The sequence below is a fragment of the Trachypithecus francoisi genome, unplaced genomic scaffold (genome assembly GCF_009764315.1).
Source record: "Trachypithecus francoisi isolate TF-2019V2 unplaced genomic scaffold, Tfra_2.0 Contig01474, whole genome shotgun sequence".
In the NCBI taxonomy this organism is placed as follows: domain Eukaryota; kingdom Metazoa; phylum Chordata; class Mammalia; order Primates; family Cercopithecidae; genus Trachypithecus; species Trachypithecus francoisi.
Window position 1 is genome coordinate 756,853 of NW_022681435.1, and position 27,513 is coordinate 784,365.

A 27,513-nucleotide genomic window follows, 5' to 3' on the forward strand; every position below is an offset into this window, starting at 1 on the left:
TGGCTGTACAGGAAGCATGGCTGGGGAGTCCTCAGAAAATGTACAATCATGGTGGAAGGTGAAGGGGAAGCAGGCACATCTACATGGCAGGAGCAGGAGGAAGAGAGAAAAGGGAAAGGTGTTACTCACTTTTAAACAACCAGATCTCATGAGAACTCACTGTATCACGAGAATAGCAAGCGGGAAATTTGTCCCCATGATCCAATCACCTTCTACCAGTCCCCTCTACCAACACTGGGGATTACAATTCAACATGAGATTTGGGTGGGTACACATATTGGTTGGGTTTGTGTCCCTGCCCAAATCTCATGTTGTGGATTTTTTACACTTTCCAAGAGTGAGAGGAAGCAAATATGGACTATTGTCCTTCAAAAGAGACTAACATACTAGCATCATAAGAATTTACCCAGCTTTCTTAGTAGTGACTGTCTTCTACAAATTCCCATCCACCAAATAAATGTCAACTTCAATTTTTTTGGCGGGGGGCGTGGGGTGAGGGGGACACAGTCTAGGTCTGTCGCCCAGGCTGGAGTGCAGTGGCACGATCTCAGCTCACTGCAAGCTCCACCTCCCGAGTTCACGCCATTCTCCTGCCTCAGCCTCCCAAGTAGCTGGGACTACAGGTGCCCGCCATCATGCTGGGCTAATTTTTTGTGTTTTTAGTAGAGACGGGGATTCACCGTATTAGCCAGGATGGTCTCAATCTCCTAACCTCGTGATCCGCCCTCCTTGGCCAACTTCACTTTTATTCTTGTTTTGATTGACCATGCAGTATGCCATAGTGGTAAGAACATAATGGAACAACTTATCTATGAATTCTATGAGTTATCTATCTATCTGGCTTCACTACTTATTTATTGGAACATTTGCAGAAAATAACTAACTTGTGAGCCTCAGTTTCTTTGTGTTCCAATGAATTTAACAACATCTGCTCCATTTACCGACTTCACAGGGTAGTTGAGAGAATTAATGTGATAACTTGGTTAAAGAAATTCACATGCCAGCAATTGTCAATGCAGAGGGGCTAATTATCCTGGAAAGGATAGACCTACATTTCTGGGCAGTTAGAAAAAGGATTGAAACTACATTTTTATTTGGAAAGCAAAGCTCAACTAAGACTTCAATGTTGATTCTCACCTGGTGGCAATTCCTCAAGAGCAGATTCCTCATGGGAAAAATGTTTAGGTTTTTCCAAAGGGGATAGGGTTTTGCACAATGCTAGCCTATGTAAATATAAGATCTTAGTCCTTTGATTTCCATTATACTTAGCATTATTATTTGTCTTATGTTAACAAAGGTGCATGTTATAAACAGGAGGGACTTCTGATGCTGCTTTAAATCTGGTGTTTTTGTTTGGTTGGTTGGTTGATTGGTTGATTGGTTGGTTGGCCACAGTGACTCTCACAGTTAAAACCTTGAGCTTGACTCTCTCTTAGTGACTCCATTCCTTTGAGAGACTTCAAAGGAAATTTAAAAGAATCATGGCATTCGAGCAGGTAATCCAAAGGAATGGCAATCAAACAAGAGGGTTATTTTATTTTTTGAGAGAAAATTTTACAAATTTCATCTTCAGTGGTAGAAACAGTTTTGTTGGCTTGACTGCAGCTGTGATAAACAGAACACTCCTTGCTGTTTTGCATGTAGATGTTTATGCATGACCAGGGAAGTGCTGAAGCATTCCTCGTTAACTCACACACCTACAGTTTCATAAAATCTAAGTGAAAACAATCAGTGCAAAAGGTTTGAATTCTGAGTCATATATCAGCATTCTCAACCCAAGCTCCACATCATTTAGTGGAAATGCTGTTATTTCCTTGTAAAACATGACTGTTTTTAACCTGCCTCTATTTTTCCGTAAGCATTATTTCTCCCTGCATTTAAGGAAGAATTTGCTATGATGGAAAGCACTTTATTATGCTTTTAGCTAAATAAAATTGGGTTGACTCCATTGTTTACAGTTTGTATGACTGGGGCAAGGTATCTTACCTGTTTTCTGCTGTAAACTGGATACAACCTCAGAGCCTTTCTCTGAAGGAGTAAGAAGTCAACATGTGTAAAGCACACAGAATATCATAGTGAATGCTCTATAAATAACTTAATTTCTCTCTGGCTTTTTTTTTTTTTTTTGCCTCCCAACTTATCTATTCAAGCTTTTACTTCATTTTGATTCTCAGTTCTGTTTCTCAAATTTCAGATCAAGGATGCTTTAGAAGTAGAAGTAGCCTATTACAACATTCATCTTATGGGCTCCAGGAAAACACTGGGTGGGGCCACAAAGCTAAAATGATTTCCCCAAGATGAGACAGAGAGTCTCAGAGCCAACCCATGGTTCCTGATTCTAAGACTAGTGCTCTTGCCATTAAAAAACATTCAGCTGTTTCTTCAACTGATTAGCTGAACTTATTTCAAGACTACGTTGCCTAAAATTATCTGTAAGATAGTTACATAAGCCCTTAACTTTAATTTTTTAATACCTATCCAGGATCTTTTCAGTTCCTGGAGCTTCACTGTAGTGCTATCTTTAGGGTACATGCCAATAAAAAATATTTGTCAGAGGTTATTTACAAGAAGTTCTTTTGCTACTTTGGTAATAAATTATTCTTAGATCCTTAGAACATACACAGTATGGGCCAACCCTTAGAACACTTATCACAACCACAAACTCTTCTAAAAACTGACATAGCACCTGCTAAGCAAGACTGCCTTAGGAAATTCCTTATCCATTCTTCGCTGCAATACTCTACTACATTTTGGCCTCAGCTAATTGGACCAGAGAGTGAACAACTGACCAAAGGCAAACAATCCATTGGCTGGTCAGCATCCTATAAGGAGGCCTTAAATGAAAGCTTTGACCAATAAAAATCAAGATAACAGGATCAATTAGATTCTATCTCAGAGTAAAAAAGAGTCAAAGTCAACTAGTTTCTAACAAATGCTATGATCCACACTTCAGATTGGAGTCTGTGAAATATGAACCAACTTCAAGACAATTCCGTGGTAAAACTGGAAAAAATTCGTCATTAAGACATTAGCCAGGATGTTAGTGGTATGAGAGGATACACACATGCATCCTTAAAATTAAAATACATAGCCTTTAGGCTTTGACCTAGATATCTCAACAGAGTGAACAAAGGGTAACATTAAAAGTAAATAAAAGGTTGAGGCAGGAGGATAGCTTAAGGTCAGGAGTTTGAGATTGGCCTGCACAATACGGCGAGACCTCATCTCTACATAAAAATGTTAAAATTAGATATAAATATAAGCCAGTAAATACTCTTTGATCTTAAAATTTCTAATTTGGAAAAGTGTCATTTGTATGGTGTTCCATGTTACTAACGGTTTCAAACTTTAATCAGAGATATCTTTCCTTTTCAGGCAAAGCACATACCATGAGACACTGCTAAAAGTCTTTAATATTACCAGTAATGTTATCAAGGTAATTAAAGGACTTGTAATAATATTTTATAATTATGTCTGAACATCTTGGTGATTAAATTTGGAAAAGCCAAACTAGGTAGTGAATGAGACTGAGAAGGGTAGATAGCACAGGGTCCAAGGTCAGGTGTGGTTCAACAACTGTCCATAGAAAGTCTTTGTTTTCATCAGGATATATGAGTTGGAAAATTTCATGATCGTGGATGAAGTTTTCATTGTACTTTCATGAAAACTACCATTTAAAATTTGGCAGATATTTAAAAATGATGATTTTTTAAAAACTACCATACCAGACAATGTCATTTGTAAATCAATGTGTAATTAAAACATTTTGAAAAGATGCCCATACCAGACCTCCAGATTTTCTCCACATTTGAGTAACTTGGAATTTGGTTTTCTGCATAGCCTGTTAGCCATTTTGACTGAAACAGGACCATACCAAAAGCAAAGGCTGGTTGTTTCAGTCCAGAGATGTGCCTCCAAAGAAGAACTACTTTGAAAAAATCTTAATAGATTTTAGGAAAATATTTTAAAATCAACTGTTGGAGAATTTAACTATTTGCAGATTAACAGTTTATTGCTTGATTGTTTTTCCCTTCTTATTCTTCCATGTGGTTTTATGCAGAAGTGATCTGGTTGTAAAATATGAAGAGATGGCAATAAACTCATTTGACATTATTTGGATAAAGCAGCTGGTTGACTTAAATCAGTTGTATCACTTCTCTCCACCTCCATGCCAAGCACGGGTCCAGGGCACCATCTCCCTCACCTGGGTTACTGCAGCAGCTCCCAGCTGGTCTCCGTGCTCCTCTTCTCACTTCTCCAATCTATTCTCAATGAAGAAGCACACATGAAAAAATAGTAATTGTATCATTCATGTCACTCGCCTTCATTCATTTAATGAGCCCTAATCACAACTCTTTAGTTTCCTGCCACATTCAGAGTAAAACAATTTCCCATTCTGGCTTTTGGGGCCATCCTTGACCTCACCCCTGACTTTCTTTTCAATCTTGACTCCTCTTTCCCTGGGTCACAATCCTCCAGCCCCACTGGGCTCCTCTCATTCCATCCCTGGAGCACACAAGCTCTTCCTCACCTCAAGGCTATACACATGTTCTTTGCTCTCTCTACTGATGCTCTCTCCCTCTCCTCTCCTTTTTTCTCAAAAAGAAACTCCTCTTCTTTTCAGGATAATGTCAACTTTTCAAGTAAGCCTTTACCACCCAGCTAAAAGGTCCCATCCATCTCAGTCCCTTGCTGGTTATCATCCCAATGCGTATCACAATTAAAAATGGCTCCATTGCTTTATTGTGTGTTATCCATGGGGCTGACAAATGTCTGTCTTCTTAACTCATGCCTTCCCAGCATCCAGCAGAGTGCCTTGCCCATGGTAGGTATCTAACAGGTATTTTTGAATTAATAAGTGAATGAACAAATATTTTCCTCTCTCAAATCTTCATCATCAATCTAATCTGAAGGTTGGGGATATTCTAAATACAGTCTAAATAGGCTTATATTTCTTATTCTCAGAAAATGGCCAAGATATACTTCTGGAGCTGAGTGGCTAGACCTGTTTTCCTATGGGAGGGTATGGGGATTCTAGCCATGTGAGATAGACCGTATTTTCCAGGTTGTGTCATGCCAACACGCAGCAGTTTGTTATCCCAGTCTTAGTATAGCCCTGAAATCATAGGAGAATATGAATACAGTGAAGTTCAGATGGATGGTGGCTCCGAGTAGGTTCTCTGGACTAGAGTCCAGCAACTAAAACCCAACTAGTCAGGCCAATAGCAAGAGGGCACCTCCTGGGCACCAGGCAGGTTGCTACAAAGAACTCAGATTGAGTTTAGGAGCTACTCAGAGGAATCTGGAACACAACACTGCATCAGCCTGGGAGAATACTTTCAAATGCTGAGAGCTTTCCTTATTCCAAGGGCATGTTTGTGAGCTATACTATCCAACCTCCCAATCCCTCATACTTGGGGAGATATAACTCTGAATGGCACTACATAAGCTCTTTCTCTCTAGTAGATATAGACTGAAATCTCCTATGGGCAATTCATTTTCTAAAGAGATATGTCATTTCATAATTTCTTCCTAGATTTGAGGGGGTGATGCTATCAATTGTCCCTTAGCCTTTAGAAGAGAGTAGCCCAAGTTGAAGAGTTGCTTTTGTCATGCTGACCAACAACCAAAGCAGCAGGAATTGTGTGGTCGAGGGGAACTTCAGGCAGCCCAGGAGGTGCAGGAGTTTATATTCTCTCTCTGTGGTCTACCAAAAGGACTTTCTTATATATGCACCCCTAGGGGAGTGGATAGAGTTTATCACATAAACTCCTCTGGGGAAGATTACTTAGGTAAGACTGGAAACTCAGAGAATCTGAGTAGGGCCAAAAGCCAGAAACTGGTGCTCTGAATTATAATCCAGATGTCCAGTGGGAAATGCAGCTTGGGAGAGAGCTACACAAAAGCCCTCCAGCATTTTTGTAGTTTTTTGGATCATTTAATTTAACAAGCTCTTCCCCCACTGCACTCCCACCTCTACCTTTGTTTATTAATCCTTTCCTATATTGACTTTAAATTAAAAATAAATTTTACAAAACGTAACACAATAGAGATCCGATGGACAAGTGATCACACAACACTTGCCCTAAAGAATCAAACAATTAAACTCCCATCCGTCTTGATAACGTTTTGTACCGTGATGCTTGACTTCCTGTTGCTTTGACCTCTCTCCTTCCGGCATCCTGTCCGGGGACAGAAATGACACCACAAAGGTTTCCTGTGCCTGTCCTCTCCACTTCTGACCTCTCACTACATCCTCTCTCCATCTATTTGGAGAGCAATGATTTGGTTCCTTTGGAATTCCTCCCAGTTCATATATTTGATGACACTTGTTGCTAATTTGGGATGCTGACAATGCAGGCGAGAGCCCAGGCTGAGCTCATATCAGCCCTTAGCCTCCTACACCTCTAGCATACTGGCAAATTGGAAATGTAATATTCTTGGCTATTTTTGGTCATAATTTGCTGTGGGATCCCTTCTCACTGTACTCTTCCTGAGTATCCTGGATATCTGAAATAAATTAATATCTTAAACTTTTTTAGATACTTTCTATGTGCCCACTCATTTTGAAAACACCTTCTTGAAGTATCATAAATCAGCGTTCTCCCTGTGCAACAGGGAAGGGTCCTCTGGAAAGAGCCTGAGGTCAAGGACTCCAAGTCTGGGACCAAGGAGCTACCGTCTTGCTGTCTGCCCTGGTGCCATCGGAGCCTTCCTTTTCTTCCCTAAGCATCTCATGTCTGTAGAATTAAGATTTCAGCCCATTGCATAACAGCCAATGGCCATGCTTAATGCTGTGGTCTGCAGAACATTCAGTACATTGTTGCCAGCCAGAAGATATTAAATAGAAGTCATGACCATACTACCATAGAAAAATAATTAGAAGAAGATAGGTCCTGTTGCCTTCATGGTACTCTCCTCCCCATAATTAACAGCTGATGGGGTTGGGAAGCCAGGCCACGTACAGAAATGGGGCCCCAGGTGCTGTTTGCATGCCTTCCCTGCATCAGGAGGCCTTGATTCTGAGCCCTGTGCTGCCTGCTGGCCAGCTGCCTGTGGATACGCACAGATGCCCCCCTGCTGCTCCAGACACACCACTGGAATTTACTCCCAAACAGCACGTGTTGGGTTCACATTTTCATCCTCTTCCTTCTTAAGGTGAAATCTCCCCATTGTTTCCTCTACTGAGAGACCCTACTAACTTACTTTATCTGAATCCACACCTGAACATGATTACTTACCTTTCAGAAGCCAAAAATTAATTACTGGCCTTGCCCAAATCTGCATATCCAGAGCCTAGAAATGCTAGAAGTGTTTTGCAAAGTGCCTGGCACAGAGAAGGCATTGACTGTGTGGCTTACTGAAGAGAGGGAAGAAGAAAGAGATAAGACAGGGAGTAGGAAAGAGGGAGCAAGAAACATTCTAAAACCCAGAGACATTCTAATATTAAGCCTTCCTTGGGTCATTCCAAGCCTTTCAAAGTTACCTAAATCTAAGAGAAAACTATAATTTTACCACCTTGTTATGTGCTTTTATGACTATCAAAGATATGGAGATGCCAGGAAGAATAGATTGATAATAGCAGGAATAATAGCAGTACCTAAGAGTTATGGGAACTTTTTGGAAGGCACTTTGAAATCTTTGACATCCGTGGACTCATTGAATTTCCAAAACAATGCCATAGATACAGTGAGTAATACTGTTATACCTGTCTGATAGATGAGCAGATGGAATTTAGAGAGATTGAGTAACGTAACAGGTAGGAAGTTGGAGGGGGTGGTGTTGAATTAGATGTCACATCTACTTAGGGATTTCTTTAGGTCTTCTCTGAAGGTTCTATGACACTTCTCATAGTTCCAAGTTCTCAGAATGTGAAGAAGGCATGCTCAGGGTCATCTTTTCCTGCTATCTTAACTTGAGTGCTTTATGCTTTGATACCCTGAATCCTATTTGCAACTCTATTTCGGTTGGGATCTCCTGGTACCCAGCATACCTGTCTCCCTAATCCCACATCTCCTAAAGCAGCCACGTTCCTTCCCTGTATCGCCTCCTCGTCTGTCAGTGGGGGGTGACAGCAATTCAGTCTCTTTCAGTTGGGTGCCATCAAGGCTTTTCTGAGTTGCTGCTATGGAGACAAAGCACAGGTACCGTTTCCATTTGCCACCAATTGCTATTAAAAGACAGGCATGGGATGGGAGCCCAAGATGTTCAGTGAATCAACCTGGAACTTACCCCTTTTTGAAAATTCTAATAGAGGGTAATTCATGCATGTTTGTTGGTGAGCCATCTGCCTCAGGGACTGAGCACAGGTTAGATAATTAAACTCAACCTGTTCCTGCATGGCTGTCTGACTTACCATTTACCTCATTTCAGACTACTCGCCTCCAAAAACCCACTCTCCAAACTGGTTAACTCATTGTTCCCCCAAAACACCTGTCTCGCCTTTTTATTTTTACTCATGCCATCCTGTCCACCTGGAATACCATTACTTTACTCTCCCCTTCCAGATCCTTATCATTTGCTTCACAATATGTTCCCCAATCACCTTGCTCACAATGATCAGTCTCTCCCTTGGATTCCAATAGAACGAATTCTATATAGTTTGTTTGGTAATTAATCATGTGCTGTCTTACAACTTTCTACTCTTACCTTAGACTGTTATTTAAATCTTTAATTTTAACGTAACTGTTTCCATATGTTTGTGTTGTTTCCTTAATAGGAATATAAGATCTTCAAAGGCGGGAGGTATAATATGTAATTGTATCCCTTTTAGTACCTGGTATGGGGCTGATTGTTCATTTTTCCTTTTTTGTTGTTGTTTTTTTTTTTTGGGTTTTTTTTTTGGCAAGTGGACAGCTAAAATTATAAAATTTCAGCCAATTACTTTGGTAATAATAGATCAATAATAGTTAAACATGTATGAGTGATTGGAGAATGTGAGATACTTTTTAACCCAGATAACTGAGGAATAAGCAGGAACAACAGGACTTTTAGGAGTCCACTGGCCAGATCGCTTTCAGGAAGCTTTCATTCTGTTCCCTTCCTCCCAGAGGAAGACAAATAATTCCAGAAAAATGCCGCCATAATTCTTTGCTTGTCTCTTTTTTTCTCTTGCCCATCCCTTCCACCTTGCAACATGCATACTTTATTTCTTCTCTTTTTCTTTCCTCTAGAGTTCTCATAAAGACACGCCCTAATGCTTTTACTATGGCTGTGACATCTTCCTCTGCTACTCAAGGTCAGGGACTTTGAACCCTCATTGCACAAAGAAATAATTAAAAAGACCTTAATGAAATTAGTATATGTGTTAGACAGCCTCTGTGATGACCCCCAAGGATCCCAGACTCCTAATATACAAACCCCTGTAGAGTCACATTCCTGAAGTGTGGGCTGGAACCAGTGACATGTTTTTAACAAGTGGAACATAGCAAACATGATAGTATGGCACTTTCCAGATAAGGTTACAAAGAAACTTTGGTTTCTGTCTTGCTTGCCTTTCCTGCCTCCTTTCTCTGAGCCTTCCCTCTAGGGAAAGTTCCTCTAGGGAACAACAACTGATATGTTGTTAACAGCCCTAGGGACAGACCCATGAGGCAAGGAACTGCCAGTCCAAGGGCCTTGAGGTCAGTTGTGGGAATGAGCTGGGAAGCACATTCTCCCCAGTTAAGTCCTCACAGCCCTGGCCAACACTTCATGGTAGACCCTGAGCCAGAGAACTGAACTATGCCACCGAGATTCCTGACCCGCTCTGGCTGTGAGATTGAAAACATTTGCTGTTTTAAGCCACCAAGTTTTCAGGTAATTTGGTATACAGAAATAGATAACTAATACAGTATTTAATTATGGTTAACCATTCAGAAAACAGCCAGGATCATCTGAATGCCTCTACTGTGTTTTTAACATTTTCCTTTTGTAAGCTTGAAAAGCATAGACAGTTCATTTCAGATACAATAATTGGGTTGATACTAAGTGGTTGCTCCAGTTGCTCCATGTCTTATTGCCCGTCTTTGATCACAGTGAGTCTGGCTGATGATTAGCAATACATCCAGAGCCAGGCCAAGATTTCACAGCTAGATAAATAAATGTCTGATAAAATAAGCAGTGTGGAACAAGTCACTTAGCCTGCTCCAGTTCTCAAGATGATCAGGGAAAAACTGGTATCCTCAGTGGCTTAGTCTCCGAAGTTCAGCAAAATTCTAGTAATTACTCAGGAAAGAACTAAGCTTTTGTTTCACTATTTGAGATTGTACCTTCCCTAGTCAGAATGAATCTCACTTGTTTAATGGACAAACTGGGATCAGCAAACCACAGCTCATAGGACAAATCTATACCACTGCCTGTTTTTGTAAATAATGTTTTATTGGGACATGGCCACTCCCATTTTTAGATATGCCTGTTGCTGCCTTTATACAGCAAGAACAAAATTGAGAAGCTGCAACAGAGTCAGTGAAATTCACAAAGCCTAAATTTGTTATCATCTGACCCTCTGCAGAAAAAAAATATGTTGGCCCTGCTCTAAGACAATGAATTGCAAGTTGTATTTGAAGGAGCACTATTTCTACCAAATGACACTAAATGTTACACGAGAAAACAATAGTTTCCAAACGTTGGGAAATACTGAGTCAAACAAAGTTAAACAAGTTGTTTGCTGCAGAACTTCTCTGAGCTCTTACTAAATCTCCAAGAGGAGGACATGGAATGCTGCATATTTTACAATTTTTTTTGACCATAAAGCTCTTCGTTTCAGAGAGCATCCCAAGAGACTAGTATCCAATTCCCTGGGAAATGCTATTCTAGTGCTATGAGAGCAGCAGTTTTCAAAGCATTAACTTTGCAAAATATGGAGTAGACATAAGCATCACCAATTTTTAGCTTTTAAAAACATCCACAACAATTTGAAAATACACAAGGAAATGGCCTTACTAATAGTGAGCTCAGTATACAATGGACATTTGGAAAGTCAGATGAATATAAACATAAAGTTGCTCACTAGTAGCAGGCTCTGTTTTTGCAGAGACAGACACACTCAAAAAACAGTCTTAAAGTTGAAAGGAGAACAACCTAATATTTTACTTCAGTAGGTCTCAAATTTTCTACCACAGAGCTGCCTTATTTCATGCCATGAGGTCTCTGCCTGGGAAGAAAGAGGACCTAGGTTTTAACAGTCAATTTGGGAAAAAATATGGGTTTTGTTACTAAAATTTACTAGTCCAACCTTTGTTCTAGAAATCAGGAACACATTTCTAGAGGACCAAAAAGATAATGGTCACAGGTAGCCAGCCATGGACCCATGGCCAAGGTTCAGACCCATGTTATAACTTTCTCCCCCCACCATACTATCCTGCTTGTGGCATGTGGGACACATTTTCTGAATGACTGGCCAGGCTAGGGGCCTAGCCCATAAGCCTGGGAAACTGCTAGCTTACTCACAACCTCAGTCTAAATCAGCACAGGATAGGGGAAAAAACACCAGAAAGAGTTTGGTGAGTTCAAATGAAGACAATAAATTACAAAGTATGATGCTAACGTAATAGGATGGAGAGTGAGATGTTTCCCATTGTCTCAAAACCATGGTCAAAGTCCAAAGGTGAGCTTGGGTTGTTGGTGATAAGCCTGTCTCCATAAGGTTTACTATAGGCTCCATCTCTGAACTATCCCCAACGAAATTAAGAAAAGAATTGAGTTGGATAAAAAATATGGGGGGGTGGAGCAAGATGGCCGAATAGGAACAGCTCCAGTCTCCAACTCCCAGCGCGAGTAACACAGAAGACCGGTGATTTCTGCATTTTCAACTGAGGTACTGGGGTCATCTCTCTAGGGAGTGCCGGACAATCGGTGCTGGTCAGCTGCTGCAGCCTGACCAGCGTGAGCTGAAGCAGGGCGAGGCATCGCCTCACCTGGAAGCGCAAGGGGGAAGGAAATCCGTTTTCCTAGCCAGGGGAACTGAGACACATAACACCTGGAAAATCGCGTAACTCCCACCCCAATACTGCGCTTTAAGGAAACAGGCACACCAGGAGAATATATCCCACACCTGGCCGGGAGGGTCCCACGCCCACGGAGCCTCCCTCACTGCTAACACAGCCGTCTGCGGCGATCTATCCGCAAGGCAGCAGCGAGGCTGGGGGAGGGGTGCCCGCCATTGCTGAGGCTTAAGTAGGTAAACAAAGCCGCTGGGAAGCTCGAACTGGGTGGAGCTCACAGCAGCTCAAGGAAACCTGCCTGTCTCTGTAGACTCCACCTCTGGGGACAGCCCACAGCTGAGGTCCAATAGGGAAAGCAGCGGGGGCTGTGCAGAGGCGAACGACTCTGTCTGACAGCTTTGGGGAGAGCCGTGGATCTCCCAACGCGGAGGTTGAGATCCGAGAACGGACAGACTGCCTGCTCAGGTGGGTCCCTGACCCCTGAGTAGCCTAGCTGGGAGACATCCCCCACTAGGGGCAGTCTGACACCCCACACCTCACAGGGTGGAGTCATCCCTGAGAGGAAACTTCCAAAGGAAGAATCAGACAGGTACACTCGCTGCTCAGCAATATTCTATCTTTGGCACCCTCTGCTGCTGATACCCAGGCAAACAGGGTCTGGAGTGGACCTCAAGCAATCTCCAACAGACCAACAGACAGTCCTTCTGACTGTCAGACGGAAAACTATCAAACAGGAAGGACACCTATACCAAAACCCCATCAGTACGTCACCATCATCAAAGACCAGAGACAGATAAAACCACAAAGATGGGGAAAAAGCAGGGCAGAAAAGCTGGAAATTCAAAAAATAAGAGCGCATCTCCCCCTGCAAAGGAGCGCAGCCCATCGCCAGCAACGGATCAAAGCTGGTCAGAGAATGACTTTGACGAGATGGAGAAGAAGGCTTCAGTCCATCAAACTTCTCAGAGCTAAAGGAGGAATTACGTACCCAGCGCAAAGAAACTAAAAATCTTGAAAAAAAAGTGGAAGAATTGACAGCTAGACTAATTAATGCAGAGAAGATCATAAACGAAATGACAGAGATGAAAACCATGACACGAGAAATACGTGACAAATGCACAAGCTTCAGTAACCGACTCGATCAACTGGAAGAAAGAGTATCAGCGATTGAGGATCAAATGAATGAAATGAAGCGAGAAGAGAAACCAAAAGAAAAAAGAAGAAAAAGAAATGAACAAAGCCTGCAAGAAGTATGGGATTATGTAAAAAGACCAAATCTACGTCTGATTGGGGTGCCTGAAAGTGAGGGGGAAAATGGAACCAAGTTGGAAAACACTCTTCAGGATATCATCCAGGAGAACTTCCCCAACCTAGTAGGGCAGGCCAACATTCAAATTCAGGAAATACAGAGAACGCCACAAAGATACTCCTCCAGAAGAGCAACTCCAAGACACATAATTGCCAGATTCACCAAAGTTGAAATGAAGGAAAAAATCTTAAGGGCAGCCAGAGAGAAAGGTCGGGTTACCCACAAAGGGAAGCCCATCAGACTAACAGCAGATCTCTCGGCAGAAACTCTACAAGCCAGAAGAGAGTGGGGGCCAATATTCAACGTTCTTAAAGAAAAGAATTTTCAACCCAGAATTTCATATCCAGCCAAACTAAGTTTCATCAGTGAAGGAGAAATAAAATCCTTTACAGATAAGCAAATGCTTAGAGATTTTGTCACCACCAGGCCTGCCTTACAAGAGACCCTGAAGGAAGCCCTAAACATGGAAAGGAACAACCAGTACCAGCCATTGCAAAAACATGCCAAAATGTAAAGACCATCGAGGCTAGGAAGAAACTGCATCAACTAATGAGCAAAATAACCAGTTAATATCATAATGACAGGATCAAGTTCACACATAACAATATTAACCTTAAATGTAAATGGACTAAATGCTCCAATTAAAAGACACAGACTGGCAAACTGGATAAAGAGTCAAGACCCATCAGTCTGCTGTATTCAGGAGACCCATCTCACATGCAGAGACATACATAGGCTCAAAATAAAGGGATGGAGAAAGATCTACCAAGCAAATGGAGAACAAAAAAAAGCAGGGGTTGCAATCCTAGTCTCTGATAAAACAGACTTTAAACCATCAAAGATCAAAAGAGACAAAGAAGGCCATTTCATAATGGTAAAGGTATCAATTCAACAGGAAGAGCTAACTCTCCTAAATATATATGCACCCAATACAGGAGCACCCAGATTCATAAAGCAAGTCCTTAGAGACCTACAAAGAGACTTAGACTCCCATACAATAATAATGGGAGATTTCAACACTCCACTGTCAACATTAGACAGATCAACGAGACAGAAAGTTAACAAGGATATCCAGGAATTGAACTCATCTCTGCACCAAGCGGACCTAATAGACATCTATAGAACTCTCCACCCCAAATCAACAGAATATACATTCTTCTCAGCACCACATCGCACTTATTCCAAAATTGACCACATAATTGGAAGTAAAGCACTCCTCAGCAAATGTACAAGAACAGAAATTATAACAAACTGTCTCTCAGACCACAGTGCAATCAAACTAGAACTCAGGACTAAGAAACTCAATCAAAACCGCTCAACTACATGGAAACTGAATAACCTGCTCCTGAATGACTACTGGGTACATAACAAAATGAAAACAGAAATAAAGATGTTCTTTGAAACCAATGAGAACAAAGATACAACATACCAGAATCTCTGGGACACATTTAAAGCAGTGTGTAGAGGGAAATTTATAGCACTAAATGCCCACAAGAGAAAGCAGGAAAGATCTAAAATTGACACTTTAACATCACAATTAAAAGAACTAGAGAGGCAAGAGCAAACACATTCAAAAGCTAGCAGAAGGCAAGAAATAACTAAGATCAGAGCAGAACTGAAGGAGATAGAGTCACAAAAAACCCTCCAAAAAATCAATGAATCCAGGAGTTGGTTTTTTGAAAAGATCAACAAAATTGACAGACCGCTAGCAAGACTAATAAAGAAGAAAAGAGAGAGGAATCAAATAGATGCAATAAAAAATGATAAAGGGGATATCACCACCGACCCCACAGAAATACAAACAACCATCAGAGAATACTATAAATGCCTCTACGCAAATCGACTAGAAAATCTAGAAGAAATGGATAATTTCCTGGACAATTACACGCTCCCAAGACTGAACCAGGAAGAAGTTGAATCCCTGAATAGACCAATAACAGGCTCTGAAATTGAGGCAACAATTAATAGCCTACCCACGAAAAAAAGTCCAGGACCAGAGGGATTCACAGCTGAATTCTACCAGAGGTACAAGGAGGAGCTGGTACCATTCCTTCTGAAACTATTCCAATCAATAGAAAAAGAGGGAATCCTCCCTAACTCATTTTATGAGGCCAACATCATCCTGATACCAAAGCCTGGCAGAGACACAACAAAAAAAGAGAATTTTAGACCAATATCCCTGATGAACATCGATGCAAAAATTCTCAATAAAATACTGGCAAACCGGATTCAGCAGCACATCAAAAAGCTTATCCACCATGATCAAGTGGGCTTCATCCCTGGGATGCAAGGCTGGTTCAACATTCGCAAATCAATAAATGTAATCCAGCATATAAACAGAACCAAAGACAAGAACCACATGATTATCTCAATAGATGCAGAAAAGGCTTTTGACAAAATTCAACAGCCCTTTATGCTAAAAACGCTGAATAAATTCGGTATTGATGGAACGTACCTCAAAATAATAAGAGCTATTTACGACAAACCCACAGCTAATATCATACTGAATGGGCACAAACTGGAAAAATTCCCTTTGAAAACTGGCACAAGACAGGGATGCCCTCTCTCACCACTCCTATTCAACATAGTGTTGGAAGTTCTGGCTAGGGCAATCAGGCAAGAGAAAGAAATCAAGGGTATCCAGTTAGGAAAAGAAGAAGTCAAATTGTCCCTGTTTGCAGATGACATGATTGTATATTTAGAAAACCCCATCGTCTCAGCCCAAAATCTCCTTAAGCTGATAAGCAACTTCAGCAAAGTCTCAGGATACAAAATTAATGTGCAAAAATCACAAGCATTCTTATACACCAGTAACAGACAAGCAGAGAGCCAAGTCAGGAATGAACTTCCATTCACAATTGCTTCAAAGAGAATAAAATACCTAGGAATCCAGCTTACAAGGGATGTAAAGGACCTCTTCAAGGAGAACTACAAACCACTGCTCAGTGAAATCAAAGAGGACACAAACAAATGGAAGAACATACCATGCTCATGGATAGGAAGAATCAATATCGTGAAAATGGCCATACTGCCCAAGGTTATTTATAGATTCAATGCCATCCCCATCAAGCTACCAATGAGTTTCTTCACAGAATTGGAAAAAACTGCTTTAAAGTTCATATGGAACCAAAAAAGAGCCCGCATTGCCAAGACAATCCTAGGTCAAAAGGACAAAGCTGGAGGCGTCACGCTACCTGACTTCAAACTATACTACAAGGCTACAGTAACCAAAACAGCATGGTACTGGTACCACAACAGAGAAATAGACCAGTGGAACAGAACAGAGTCCTCAGAAATAATACCACACATCTACAGCCATCTGATCTTTGACAAACCTGAGAGAAACAAGAAATGGGGAAAGGATTCCCTATTTAATAAATGGTGCTGGGAAAATGGCTAGCCACAAGTAGAAAGCTGAAACTGGATCCTTTCCTTACCCCTTATACGAAAATTAATTCAAGATGGATTAGAGACTTAAATGTTAGACCTAATACCATAAAAACCCTAGAAGAAAATCTAGGTAGTACCATTCAGGACATAGGCATGGGCAAGGACTTCATGTCTAAAACACCAAAAGCAACGGCAGCAAAAGCCAAAATTGACAAATGGGATCTAATTAAACTAAAGAGCTTTTGCACAGCAAAGAAACTACCATCAGAGTGAACAGGCAACCTACAGAATGGGAGAAAATTTTTGCAACCTACTCATCTGACAAAGGGCTAATATCCAGAATCTACAAAGAACTCAAACAAATATACAAGAAAAAAACAAACACCCCATCAAAAAGTGGGCAAAGGATATGAACAGACATTTCTCAAAAGAAGACATCCATACAGCCAACAGACACATGAAAAAATGCTCGTCATCACTCGCCATCAGAGAAATGCAAATCAAAACCACAATGAGATACCATCTCACACCAGTTAGAATGGCAATCATTAAGAAGTCAGGAAACAATAGATGTTGGAGAGGATGTGGAGAAATAGGAACACTTTTACACTGTTGGTGGGATTGTAAACTAGTTCAACCATTATGGAAAACAGTATGGCGATTCCTCAAGGATCTAGAACTAGATGTACCATATGACCCAGCCATCCCACTACTGGGTATATACCCAAAGGATTATAAATTACTCTACTACAAAGACACATGCACACGTATGTTTATTGCGGCACTATTCACAATAGCAAAGACTTGGAATCAACCCAAATGTCCATCTGTGACAGACTGGATTAAGAAAATGTGGCACATATACACCATGGAATACTATGCAGCCATCAAAAAGGATGAGTTTGTGTCCTTTGTAGGAACATGGATGCAGCTGGAAACCATCATTCTTAGCAAACTATCACAAGAAGAGAAAACCAAACACCGCATGTTCTCACTCATAGGTGGGAACTGAACAATGAGATCACTTGGACTCGGGAAGGGGAACATCACACACTGGGGCCTATCATGGGGAGGGGGGAGGAGGGAGGGATTGCATTGGGGAGTTATACATGATATAAACGTTATGCACATGTACCCTAGAACTTAAAGTATAATAAAAAAAATAAAATAAAAAATAAAAAACTAGCAGAAGTATGGAGTTAGAGATAGACCAGAAATGGAATTAGACCCATTGCTAATTCTGAAGTTGTGTGGAAAATGTAGAAATTCTCAAATTGGGAATTGGCCCTGCCATGCTGCCCCCAGAGGAAGAGTCCCTTCTGTGGGCCTTAGGCTTTAGCTTACTCTCTGATTGATCTATTGGAGGACATCGGGGAGTGTGTCCTTCTTATGCTAATGCAGAACTAAAGATAAGCTGGTGAGACGAGGAATCCTGTCCTTGTGACCAGTCAGTAATGCATCCAGAAGAGGAACTTCCTTTAAACCAGAGATCAAGAATAGGAAGCAAAGTACATGGCCACAAATCAGGCCCTAGCTCATCTTCAACTTTTTCATTGCAGGACAATTCTAGGAATCTCTGCTTCCACAGGAATTCTATAGGAAACTATGATATCTCTGTACTTCTGAGGCATCCTCAGAATTCACTATGTCACTATGAGATTTAAGGAACAGCCCACAGAGTGGTTCACTTGTTCATTCTGCCTAGAGAGCCCTTAGAATTGTGCTGTTCGATATGGTAGCCAATAGCCACACGAGGCAACCCAGCACGTGAAATATGACTAGTCTAAATTGAGATACGTTTAAATATATGAGAAAAGAAAGAATGGAAAATATCTCATTGATAATTTCTATGCTAATTACATGTTAAAATGATACTATTTTGTATATATTGGGTTAAATAAAATATTTTATTAAAAATAAAAAAAAAAAAAAAAAAAAGAATTGAGTTGGGGATGGGAGAGTGGTAACATAAAGTTGCTTGCTAATAGCAGGCTCCGTTTCTGCAGAGACAGCTACATTCAAAAAAAAATCTTAAAGTTGAAAGGAGGACAACCTGATATTTTACTTCAGTAGGTCTTTGGTGAAGTGCATGCTAGTGAAGAACGTCTTTTCTCTCATGTCTTTGTAGTTGTGGCTGGTGGTGGTGCCTCTCTCTCCTCAAAACCAAGTAAGACAATATCCAGTGGAATCCTGAATAGATGCTGATGGTGACTCTAAGAGAGGTAGACTGGCTGGATACATGGTAAACTGCAGATTTTGAGGTATTCTATGATGACAGAAGTGGAACATTGAGAGAGCATACTAGGAAATGATGCCTGCCAAGGTGAGAGGAGAGAAGGGTGTGTATAGATACATGTCACCTGGAGTTTTGGGAAGGTGTGTGTTTGAGTATAGAAAATAGTGTTCACTTGAGACCAGAGATTCCTGAAGGTAATTGCTCTAGGTCAGTAGCCCAAGTCAGCAGTGTCTCGTCATGCAATATACCTGGAAATGAGATATGGGCAGCCTCATCCCATTTCAAGGCTCTGTGGATCTGGGAAATACGAAAGAGGACTCCAATGGCTCCCATAGCTCCATGGGAAGCAACACAGAAGCCGATGATAAGAGCCATAGAACCATTCAGGATAGCCACTGTACCAAGCAACAAGACCCAACACAGACAAGGAGTTGGAGATGTTTATCACTGCTCAAGGCCAATATACAACTGCCCTCTCCAGTGGAGGTGGAAGTTCCCAGTGATGAAGGGGCCAAGATGAAGCTGAATGCTGTCCCTCAAACACACCACTTCTATGGAGGCTGCCAATGAACTGAGAACACCAACCTCAGAAAGGACTGGCCTGAAGCAGAGCTTGACCAGGACAGCTTCCTCCCACCACACACCAGTCCATCTGTTTCTCATCTGCTGACCATGCCACAATGGGCCAGAATAGGATCCAGAAGCCTTCTGAAGTCTAAAGAAAGGAGTTCAAAGAGAGAAGAAAAGATGTAAGTACACGAAGAACAAACCACTAACTTTCAAGCCACTGAAGTCACAGACTGGGGGAGTCAACATTTGTGGGGGAGGACACAAGCTCTGAATCTGATTTGAGACTGAAGTATCAAAATACATAGGACTGAATCTTAAACAATAAAGTGAACTGTTCTAATAACCAAAAGTGACAGGAAAGTTAGAGGAGCAGGCCAAATTGCTGTTAAGGGAGTTACTTCCCAGCAGGAAAGGTGGGTCAACCTATTCTCGTTGAAGGAGCTGTCATTGTATAAGTGTCAAACTGTTTCATTTTTATACCCATAACATGTTGAGACTCCCTAATAAATTTGTTACATAAGGTAAACACTTTGGACAGAACTTTAATGCTTTCATATTTCTAATGCTTTTCCTCCAAAGGATTCTGAAGGCAACATGCCAATATTTTCCCCATTCTGCAAATTAGCACACACAGAGAGTGGTGTTGGTTATCAAAGGGACTCAATCTATCTACAGCCTTCTGTCTCATACTCATATCATGAGGCGGCTCACTCCCCCTCAGACCCAAATGTGATCCGTTTTTAATTGGGAACAGAACTTTTCACTTCTTGAGCCCAAAACAAATTAAAAAGTAGGAAGAGGAGGAAGGGAAGGAAAAGAAAAAGATTTGCTTTTCCTCTAATTTGAGAATCTGTGATTTCTCACTGTTTTTATCAGTACCAAGATTTTTTTGTTTTGTTTTGTTTTGTTTTGTTTTGTTTTGTGGGGCTTTTTTTTTTTTTTAATGATTCTTTTCTCTTTTTTTCACAGTTCTCTATTCAAGACTAAATTTATCTGCTTTTAAAAATCCATCTGGCTTTTGTGTTATGGAAGCCCACACAAGCCTGCACCAACCGTTCTATAAGCAACAAAGAGTTATCAAATGGAGTGAATTTCAAATGAAGGGACAGCAAGTTAATTAAGGCCTGAGTTTCTTAATAAGGAATGAAGCACAGTGGAGACTTCAATGATGCCAAAACACATGAAAGTTTCAAAGACTAAAACAGTTTGTGAGGAAGAAAAAATAAGTGACTTGGCCAATTTTTTAGGTCCTACCCCCAAAATAAATACATCTATTCCAATTTGTATCAACAGACAAATGTAAATATCACTCAAAGAATCTCAAACTAACATTAACATGAGAATGAAATATAAATAATTCTGAACATAAAGCCTACGTATAAAACATACCAAAATGTAAATATAATAAAACTAGGAATAACAACATTACATTACATTGATTGTTAAGAAATTGTCACTGGTTTTCTTCAGAAACTTTAAGCAGATTTTCCTCTTCTATACTATTCTTGACAAGGTTTAATTTCTTTTAACCAATGGATGAACAATGTCCAATAAAGTGAAACCTTTCTGCAAAAAAAAAAAAAAAAAATATATATTTTGTTCAAGTGATCCTGGTGCTAATGAAATGCATTGTTATTAGGCTTTATTTTTAATATTTTTGTATCAGTGTTAATGGGCAAGAAAAATGGGGAAAATCTCCTAGGAAAGATCAATATATTTCTAAGTTATTGAAAAGTCTGTAGATTTAAAAGGTACATAATATATTCCTGCTATACTGATGTGATCTAGGGAGAGGCCCTACTAAACTAAGAATTAAGGGATCTGAAACCTCATTTTAATCCTGCCTCAGATGTTTTCAGGGAGATGCTTTAGCACATGATACCTCAGTTCACTCCTTAGAACAAGAAAGCTGTTGATAGCCACAGCAAATCCTGCATGCCTTAAGAAATGAATTAAGAATCCATGTATGAAATGTTTCTTTGAATTTTATAATGAAATAGCATCTTATAATTGTATGATATGGCAAAGTGAAATCAGGGTGTGGTTATGTTGAAACGTTTCTGTTTCTTTGGCTAAACGAAAGATAAATAAGCAACTTTTTCTGAAAGCAGACTTCCTTGGGGAAAAAGCAAATTGTTGCAAATTATAGAAAGGGAGAGAAGACAGGGAGATGGATGGAGAATTTTGAGGAGGGCATAGACCAGACAGGCTCAAAAAGCTCGGTTACCATCCTGTTAAAATATAACCCACAAAATGTTACACCATAGCATTCTTCACAGCCATCTGCTTCTGCTATCAACTTTGATTCTCACAAACAGATTTCAAAAGTTGAATCTGGCCCTCAGTGAGTTTAGGAACATTCAGCAGGACTATCTGTATGTGATCAGAAAATTCACCAATTCTCTATTCCTGTTTCCAGAAACAATCTCTCTCTCATCCTTTCCAATTAAGGCATAGCAAGGTCTTACAATTCTTTGTAGCTTTTCACATCCTTCACAGGGCCTAGCAGAAAATTTAAATATAGTTTGAACTGCCATCCTTTTCTCTCCATCTCCACTTCCACCCCTGCCCCCAGGCCTACCGTGTCAAGTCATCTTTCCTCAGCTGGATGACTGCTATAGCCTCCTACTGGTTTCCTGTCCTCCATTCTAATCTCTTTCCCACAGCTGCAGTGAACTTTGCCCAGAGGAAATCAGATTGTGTACTCCTCTGCTTAAAGCCTTCCAATAGTTTTACATTGCACTCTGAAAAAAAAAAAAATCTAACTCCATATAATAGCTGCCAAGACTTTATATGTCAGTTAGTCATTGCTGTATAACAAACCACCCCAAAACTCCATGGCATAAAACCACAACAATTATTTATTTCTTATATATCTGCTTAGCTGGTATAGGCTAGACGTGCGCTCGTGCACATATCTTTGGGTTGGTTGGGGTTCTGTTTCACATATTTCTCCTTCTCTTACCTACCAGTCTGTGATGCTAATAAGCCAGTCTGTTAATAAGGATTTTTTTTTTTTTTTTTTTTTACAATATTGACAGGCAAGCATGATCTGGGAGTGGATTTACCCACTAGGCATAGCAAGCACAATGACTAGGGCCTGCAACACTTTAAGGAGTCCAGATAATTGCTTTAATTTTAATTTATTTTAAAATCAGGAGGAAAACTTGAATATGATAATAATGAATATTTACAAATAAATGCACTAATATATTTGTCTTTATACCAATGTGGTTATAAAATATATTTTTGAATTTTTTTTTATGGAGGAAGTGGCCTAGAAAGTAAAAATGCTGAGGACCACAAAGCTCATAATGTAGCCTGGAATATCATGAAATGTCAATTTCCTCCCTAAAATAACAGGGAGCTAACTGGCAAGAGATTCACCTATCCTCTATAAAAGTAGGGTACCCCAAACACTGGGCGATTCCTCCTTATAGTCATTAATTTGCTCTACCCTGGAACTCTTGGCTGGTTTTGCTTATTATGAGAGACACAATTTTAAAACAGTATTGTTCTAGGTCTGTCATTGCCACCGTGGGTCATAATATAAAGGAACAAAATGGAGAGCTGCTTTAGTCCTATGCAAAGAATAGAGGAAGACTCTATTCTCCAAAGGTTTATACCATTTTCCAGGAGTCCCCTTTACATTTTAATTCTATAAAAGTCCCATTCATATTATCAATTCTATTAGGTTGACAGAAATCTAATGCTGGTCAAACATCATGAGACTCAGAGGGGACACAAAAATAGAAGTTACTGTTTGAAGAAGAGAAGCAAAATGATTCTTCCTCTGTAAAGATAATTAGTTTCGGTTCAAAAGTAAGAACTTTCTTTATCTTGCATAGTCTTGTCATTCTCACAAGAATAAATGTGCTTAGTGACCATCTATATATATAGTTATTCCATCCATTTTAAAAGAAGCCATGTAATTTTTTTAGATCACTGTACATAATATATTCCAATGTTAATTGTGTCCTTGTGAAACTCTAAATTAGCTTTATAATCTTTAAAGTATTTTGACATAATTCTTTGCTTTTTTAATGGTTGGTTAATTTCCTATTTCCATGTAACCCTTGATGACTCTGTGAAAGCTTGGATTACTTTTCCTCTCTGGTTCCCAAACCACAAATGGGAAAAACTGCAATCCTGCAGTGGCCACATCAGCTACCTAAATATTTTTACAGATTCTGAAATTTGTTTCCTTGCTGAACTGGGAGAGAAACTTTCATGGCATTTTACTGTCTGGAATATAAAATTAATTTAATCTTACCTTTGTTTACACATACTTCTTGGTACCCAGCAGTCTTAATATACCTCCACGGACTCCATAACAATATGACTTTTCATGGGCTCCACTTTTAAGGGGTCCATGTGTCTTGTAGCCTATGAATTGGAGAAAACATTTCTTCTTCCCTAACTCTGAATCTCATGCCTAAAATTTCTTAAACTTAGGAGAGTCATCTATTGATCCCTTCGTCATACTTCTGAGCATGACACTGAGACACATCTTCAAACAACACGGAGGGAGATTTTGGAACGCCCATGCATGTCCTCTGTGGCATCGACTCCTGGGCAGGAAGCGTGGGTGGCCCGCTTAGGGTCACCTGTCAGGGTGTCTGGTCTAAAAGAAAAAAGGAAGAACAGGCTTGAATCTCAGCAAGGCAGCCTCTTCCTCTCAGCTGTCTCCTTCACTCTAAGGAAGGGGTCTCTGATTTACCTGGTGGACCTAAAGTAGTGGTTGTCAAAGACAAGCCCTGAGCCAACAGCGATAACGTCACCCGGCAACTCATTAGTAACGCATATTATTGGGCTCCACTCCAGACTTCCCAAACTGGAAACTCTGAGATGGGGCCCACTGAACTGTGTTTTAACAACCCCTTCAAGTGCTTCAAGTTTGAGAATCACGGGACTAAGATATTTTTATTAAAACTGAAAGCTGAACTCACAAATTTTTCACTTGACCCCACCAAGGCCTTATTCAAATCTGTGCTTCCTGGTCCCTATTAGATAGTTCTGTTGCAGGTGCGCACTGCAACCTCTGCCTTCCTGGAGAACAGGTAGTGTCAGAAAAGGAGCCTTGTAAGATGCATGCAAAATCGGCTTCAGTAGCCTCCTGTATTGCCATTCAGGACTTCTATCCTTCAAATTCCCTTCATGAGTTTATGTTGTGCTCACAAACAACCCCCAAATCTCAGTGGTTTAAAACCACAGGGATTATTATCAATCATACCATATGTCCAGTGTGAACCAGTGGGAGGAGGAAACATCTGTCCATCATGGTGATCCCCACTGTGGGACCCAGGCTGGAACCAACTCATATATTGCCTGTGAATGTGGTACAGGAAAACAGTATGGCAAGGTACAGAGTGGCTCATCAAGTTTCTGTTCAGAAGTGACACACAACAGTTCCTCTCCCATGCCATTGGCCAAAGCAGATAACATAGTTTTGTCTGGTCTCAGTGGGGCACTAAAGTTTAATCCTCCCCCAAGGAGAAGAAGTGGCTATTGCCAAACAATACTGCAATCTTACTCCATCCTCCAAAGGGCTATACCACCAATGTAGAATTTCAGACTCCATGCTGGACAATGGAAAACCGTGTGTGTGTGTGTGTGTGTGTGTGTGTGTGTGTGTGTGTCTGTGTGTGTGATGTTGAATGGATCCAGGATGAAGAGGGATTCTCTGGGAAACCTACTTTCTGTTGATTCTCAAGCATAGTCATCAGGCCAATTTCATAAAGAACAAAAAACAGTCACATTGGTGGAATGCCATCTAAGTGCTGACTACTATGCCAGACCTTTTCTATTCATATTCTCTCTCAAGCTTCATAGAAACCTTATGCAGGAGAGAAAGGAACTAACCTTATTTAAAGAAGCCAAGGCCCAAAGCAATTTAGTAACTTTGCTGTAATGACAGAGGATGTGGTAGTACTAGGATACTAAGTTCATGGGGACCCACAAAGCTGGATCTGCTCCCAGGAAAATACAGAGCTGAAGGGGAGACATCTCGCCCCCATGTAACAAAGAGAATCATTGATTCTTCTGCTGACCTCCATGTTGCTGGTGATCCCCACTGGTGCAGAATTGGCCTCTAGTCATGGTGTACAGATCAGTCTTAGTTCAATGTGATTATTACAGGTTGAGCATCCCAAAGTCAAATCCAAAATCTGAAGTTTTCCAAAATTTGAAACCTTTTTTTCTTCTTTAGAGATAGATTCTCACGCTGTTGCCCAGGCTGGAGTGCAGTGTGGTGTGACCAAAGCTCATTGCAGCCTTAAAATTCCTGGGCCCAAGTGATCCTCCTGCCTCAGCTTCCCAAGTAGCTGGGACTACACATGCATGTCATCACATCTAACTAATTTTTAAATTATTTGTAGAGATGGGGGTCTTGTTATGTTCCCCAGGCTGATCTTGAACTCCTGACCTCAACCAATCCTTCCACCTTGGCCTCTCAAAGTGCTGGGATTACGGGTGTGAGCCACAATGCCTGGCTAAAATTCAAAACTTTTTGAGCATCAATATGATGCACAAATGAAATACTCACTGGAGCATTTCAGATTTCAGATCTTCAGATTTGGGATGCTCAACCAGTATAATGTAAATATTCCAAAGTTTGAAAAAATTTAAAATATTTCTCATCCCAAGCATTTTAGATAAGGGATGCTTAACCTGTACTATTAAAGTGAAGCTGTTTACCCCTAAGAATACAAATTTTCAGGATTTTAATTGAGAAAGTAGTTCTTCAAATAAAAGTAGAGAAAACTTTGTTATTCTTATTAATGAATATCAAGAAGTCTACTCAAATCTAGGGTGTCCCTAGATGAATGAAACCAACAAACTAGTTTAATGAAACCATGAACTCTTCTATTTTAGAAAAAACAAAAACAAAATTTTTTTAAAAACAAACTTTATAGCTTTATTTGAGGGAAGCCCTTTGATTTACATTATTAGTGGTATATCAAAAGAAAATCTCTTTGACTGTATTTCATTTTCAAAAGCATTGCACAACAATCAGCAATAATGCACATTAGAGTGTATCACTGGTGGAGAAACTAAGAGGCAACGATATCCAAGAAACATAACCCTGCAAATCAGGTAACAAGCAGCTAACTTTGTCAACACTCAATCCAAAAATGCTTACCTCACTCAGAAATGGCACCAAAGCCCTTCATGCAAACGCATCATGAAATTATGTCGATGTGATGCTGAACTCAGCAGCTCCATCAGCAGGATGCCAGCTGACTTCAAATGTCTCACAAGAACACCATGAGCTAATGACCGTGAATGCTATCCAGGGTCAACCCCAAAGCATCCCAGGACACAAACACCAACAGCCCAAGAAAGATGTAATCTTTCAAAGAGTGAGTCACACTCACTGAAGTGGCTATATGGCATAGAGACAACTAAATATTTATTGTTCTGTAATATTAAAACTGTCACCATTAGAAAACAATTTTGAAGAACTTTGTTGGTTTTTATTACCAAGCCCATTAGAAGTACACTTGGAAGAGAAAAAGTCTTACTGACTGAGGAGAAATGCCACAATAACACAGCATTGTAGTACAATCATTCATTTTTCATTCAAGCCCTAGGAGTGACTTGTGTTAACATAATATGAGCTTGGAAGATCTCAGATATAAGTTAGGGAACTAGCATAATCTCCAAGTCAACTGCCTATAACATATTCACTTCTTTACAAATTCTTTACAAATTCTATAAGAATGATAGATCCAGCCTGACTTTAATTACTATGGTATCTTTCTATATTTTCAATAACATACATATATAAAATCCAACAAATAATAAAGGAAAAATCACTGAATACATAGCAGTTTTAGGGAATACTCTGAACTGGCTGATAGTCTTATCATTAACTTGTTAAAATCTACAAGCTCAGTCTACAATTTTTTATTTACTACACTTTAAATTCCCTCTCCATCTCAACAATGATGCTGAACATGTTCATATATCACACACAGTATATCTCTTCATGTTTTCCAGATGGTATTGGATAAAATGGAAACAAAAGGAAGCTGTCACAAAGAAAAAGAGATGTTTTTCTACTTTCATTCTTAACACAGTTT

General features: G+C 40.2%; 1 long non-coding RNA gene across 1 annotated transcript; it reads right to left on the reverse strand.

The window, feature by feature from the left end:
- Positions 1-1,511: 1,511 nt before the first annotated feature.
- LOC117098780 lies at positions 1,512-26,757 on the reverse strand. Its single transcript, XR_004443596.1, has 3 exons — positions 26,571-26,757; positions 19,445-19,574; positions 1,512-4,262 (listed from the first exon to the last, which is right to left on the reverse strand). It is a non-coding gene; the product is annotated as an uncharacterized LOC117098780 (long non-coding RNA).
- Between the last annotated feature and the right edge of the window lie 756 nt (positions 26,758-27,513).